General features: G+C 51.7%; 1 long non-coding RNA gene across 1 annotated transcript; it reads left to right on the top strand.

Moving 5' to 3' along the window:
* Positions 1 to 674: 674 nt before the first annotated feature.
* On the top strand, positions 675 to 4,384 carry LOC106733484 (uncharacterized). The gene is made up of 3 exons (XR_001369541.2): positions 675 to 767; positions 3,380 to 3,498; positions 4,076 to 4,384. It is a non-coding gene; the product is annotated as an uncharacterized LOC106733484 (long non-coding RNA).
* The last annotated feature ends 319 nt before the right edge of the window (positions 4,385 to 4,703 follow it).

Below are 4,703 nucleotides of genomic sequence, written 5' to 3'. Positions count from 1 at the left end.
AAGAGAGGATGCTGGCAGACCTGGAGAGTCTCCAGTTGGGGTAGGAGTGGGGGACCCCAGTCACGAGACCAAGCATCGGTCCAGGAGAGTCCCAGGAGCGGGAAGCCCAGTGAGCACGCACTTCTGGGAGCCTCGGACCCAGAGCGGGCTGAGATGCAAGTAGAAACAGCTCAGAGTGTGTCTCGAATCCCACCATAATTCACTTTGGGGCCAAGGAGCCCAGAAACCCTTTTCAAGGACCTGCAGAGACAGCCCTTTTTGAAAATCGGAGTCACCAAGCAGTACAAGGAGTGGCCTCTGATTCTGCCCCTTCCAAGTCCCAGTGTGTGCCACATCCCTGCCTCTGAAAATGCCCCTGAGCCAGGAAAAGCAGTTCTCCCTGCTTCGTCACCCATCACCACACTCACAATGACCCACTGTTGACCCGCAGGGCAGTAAGACGGAGTCCCTGGTAGAAGGGGTTAATTATTATGCCAGGAGAACAGGGAGTTATTGTGGGCTGATCCCATCCTCCTGGATACATAGTAACTAGCACTGCTTTTGAAAACACCCAGGTTAGAGCCAGGATTTCACTTGAGAGGCGGAGCTAGAGGCGGAGCCAATTGTAACAGTACTGTGAGCTACACCTCCCCAGCACTGCTGATGAATGATTGACAAGGCTAAGTGGCCTAGAATGCTGGACTAATGATTCACCCTGCAGTCTGTGTCTCCGGTCTCCACTGCCTGGTTCCAGGATTCAGCCCTTCGTGACACAGTCGCGTCCTCCCGTAAGCCACCGGACCTTCCCTATAGAATTATGTTCAGAACTTTGACCTTGGAAATACCTAAAAACAAGTGTACACCCAGCAAGGCGGAGCCTGGGGGATGTGGGTGGCTAGTGATGTGGCCTGTGCTACCTCGTTTGCTGTTCTCCTGTCACTCCCCTGAAATTCCGGGATTTCTGAATGTGGGCCCTGGTATTTTCATTTTGCACAGGGATCTGCAAATCGTGTCTCCAGTCTTGTGCCAAACTCTTAATGGGGAAGGAAAAGAAAAAGAAAGGCCGCACTAATAGAAAGTGAGACACAGGAATCCACACATCAATCAATCCCTTTTGTCCTCGTTTAAGTCAAAATGCCCCATTTGGGGGGTCAGCAGGTGGTGTGGAGGTTAAGGCGCTGGATTCCCACGTGGTCAACCATGGTTCAAGTCCAGGACCTGGCAGCTTGAAAAGCACGCCAAGCTCAAGTCCAGGACCTGGCAGCTTGAAAATCACGCCAAGTACATGTGTGTGTTTGCCTAACATCCCAAGAAGAGAATGGGGGAGAAGGGATTGCAGTGTGGCCATCCTCCCTTGGGGGGGGGAGTCATTTCTCACTTTCCCTCTCTCCCTCTCTCTCCAGTGAGTGCAAGCACTCTGTAGCAAAAAAAAAACTTAAAGGAAAAAAAAATGCGCCCCCCTAACTTTTTTTCAAATTGTAAGCAAGAGAAAGTCTGAGCTGCAGATTTTTTTTTTTTTGAAAGGACTTTATTACATTACAAATCTTTATTACCTTGGAAATCTCTTATGAAAGATCCTGTCTTCTTAGCTACCCACTCTCCTACCTGATCACCCTCAGAGAGCTGGTCCCTACCATTTCTGAACTGCTGTCCTTGCCACCCCAGGCGAGGTTGGAGGGAAAGGGTAAGACATCCCTGCTCCCTAGCTGTGAGATCGCAGAGGATCCGGGGCCTTGACAGTTTCCTTCTCCATAAAATGGAAAGGGATTGGAGAAGAGGGGGAGAAGAAACTAAGCCAGGCTTTCCCTGTCTGCTTCTCAGTTGTTCAGAAATACTCACCCAGAGAGGGCATTTAAGGAGGAAAGAAAGAGAAAGAAAAGGAAAACAGGACTCTGGGTCAAATAGAATTAACTGCAGGACTTCTCAGAACCTTAGAACGTGACCAGGAATTGTGACTCTCCAGCACGGGACCTGCAGCACTTTCTGAGCTTACTCTTGCACATCACCCTAACAGCCCACGAACGGTAGTATGTACCGTCGGGCTAAGGAACAGATTTCCGAGTCTTTGCAAGGTCACCTCAAATAGTACACATTTTATATACATAACATATATAATGTGTAGTACGTCAAGAAGCAAGATATTCCTGTGTCCTCGTTCTTAAAGCGAGCTCCCCAAAACGTATGGGCTCTGGACCCCACGAAATCTGCCCGCTCCTGGGCACCCACTTCCACGTGGAAGGCCCCACCCCATGTCATGCCACACATCTGAAAATGCACCCACTTCCCCATCTCGTGGGATTTATAGATAATTCTAGGGGCTGAGAGGGAATTGTAACACCTTGCGCTTAGTAGACTTCTAATTAAAGTTTCTTCCATATCGGTCTTGCTCTATTGCGGGGAATATTAACTTATCTGGTTTTGTTTTTGTTTTTGCCATAAAGCGTGTGCACTCACTGGGGAGAGAGACAATGAGAGAGAAAATGAGAAAGCATCCCCCAGCAGGGATGGCCACACTGCAGTCTCTTCCATTCTCTTCCACTCTCCTCCTGGAACGTTGGGCACATACACCCGCCTGACATGATTTTCAAGCGGCCAGCTCCAGGTCTTGAACCACAGTCGGCCACGTGGGAATCCAGCTCCTTAACCACCACACCACTGCTGCCCCAGGAATGTTACTTTTGAAGACAGTATTTTAAATTTTTCCATATCACATTTTCCTGGGCACTGGGAATGCAGGGGGCCCTGAGGAGCAGGCCTGAGGCACAGGGTGGAGAGTGCGGTGCTGCCTCTGTGGGCCACCAGTCTCTACCTGACGCTGCATCTGCAGAGGCAGCTCATGGCTGATTCAGACTAAAGAGAGATTGCAGTTGTGGGAGAATTGAGTGTGCATTACAGAAACTGAACTTCTGTTATTTTTAAGACACCAGGGACCAGCAGTTGGCGTAATGGCTATGTCACTGAACTCCCAGGTAGTCGACCGCAGTTCGAGTCCAGGACCCAGTGGCTTAAACTCACGCTGGGCGCATGTGCGTGCGTGCCCAAGATCCCGAGAGGAGAACGGAGGAGAAGGGATTGCGGCGTGGCCATCCCCCCTGGGGGGTGATTTCTCGCTTTCTGTTTCTCGGTCTCTCTCCTTCTGGCAAGCGCACGCGCCCTATAGCAAAAACCTCTAAAAAAAAAAAAAAAAAAAAAGACACTCAGGTTTCCTTGAGCCAGGTTAACAAGGTGTTACCTAACAAGACTTTAGGGGGCCACTTCAACCTTAGCACAAGACAGCTGGGGAATTAGCTGATCAGCTACGCAACACATAGATGAAGGCTTTGAAAGCCCTTCACAATGCTTCCTGCTCTGAACGATTTAGCTGTTTCCCCTGCTGTCCTCACGACCTTCCTTCCTTAAGGAGCACTTGGAGGAGCCTGCCTTGCACAGAGCGCGGTGTCTGGGGCTGGAATCCTGTGAGAGCAGCCCTGCCCGCCGCTGTCTGTCGCCTGGGCAGAAGTCAGCAGACCTGGGCAGATGGTAAGTACTCGTGGTTTGGCAGTACCCCAACTGCCCTGTGAGAGCAAAAGCCATGTCACACCCCCCTACGGCGTGCTCCTATGAAAGCGCGCTCACAAAAACTCCGCAGGCCGTCCTAGCACGAGAGCCGGGCACACGGAGCTCCCTGCGTGAGTGCGCAGGCCTGCCATGAAAGCAGTAGCTGAGGGCAGTGGGTGGCAGGAGAGCGGAAGTCACTGATCCCTGGGGAGCACAGAAGTTCCTGGAAGAGGTGTTGTGCCTATGGACCCATCGGCTCTTGTTTTTCCTTTTTTTATTATTTTTAAGTTATTTCTTCCATGAGTAAGAGACAGGCAGAGAGAGAGCACCCTTGGCAGGGTCTGGATGCTAAAATCAACCCATGGCATTCAGCCCGCCAAGACCCAGAGACTGCTGGGTCACGGGCAAGCACAAGCCCGCCATGTACAGGGCGTCTCCGGCCTTGAACCAGGAACCTTCCCGTGTGGAAATGCCTCACAAAGCCTAGTGTTTTGCCACTGAGCCAGGCTTTGTTGCTCCCCAGCGACTTCATTCTCAGCTTTTTTCTCCTCCCTGCAAGCTTCGGAGACCTGGCCTTTCCTCGTGTCATTGCTGGGGCGTGGCTAAAACACGTCCTCTGTCCTGCCTGCAAAGTCTGAATTCCCCGCAGACTCCGAATCGTGTTTGGTGCAATAAGGTGGATGTTGGAAGAGCAGCACTGTGACATGGGGCTTCGCCAGGGCCGCGGAGAACCACTCCTTGTCTGGACAGCCAGCTTGCCTTCGAGGGGAATTAGACAATGAAATCGCCTGCACCTAGGCCCTGCTCTAACCCCTTTATTGTTCTTCGAGACACTTTCTCTTTGCATTTTCAATATCCAAATGCCATCTAGTTTATTGTGGTGTGTTTGCTCAGGGCTGGGCAAATAAAGGAACAAAGGCGGCTGTGAGCATCTCAGAGCCCTGGCTCTCACCAGCTCTCACGGTGAGCTGAGCAGCATCGGGACCCACCCCTCCGCAGGGGCGGGCCAAGGGTGCTCAACGCAGAGCTGGAGAGACTGGCCGAGAGACAGGCACTTTCTGAGAGGGATCCTGATAGCGTATCTCCAGCCCCACAGGAATTGGGAACGTGATGACACCTGGCCAGAACAGCAGGTAAGTGAGTTACTCACCCTGGAAGTTGGATAGGGCTGACAACAGCGAGACCCA

Source organism: Tupaia chinensis, unplaced genomic scaffold (genome assembly GCF_000334495.1).
Source record: "Tupaia chinensis unplaced genomic scaffold, TupChi_1.0 Scaffold143878_1, whole genome shotgun sequence".
Classification (NCBI taxonomy): domain Eukaryota; kingdom Metazoa; phylum Chordata; class Mammalia; order Scandentia; family Tupaiidae; genus Tupaia; species Tupaia belangeri.
Note: the sequence above shows the minus strand (reverse complement) of the source record. Positions and strands in the feature narration are given on the sequence as shown.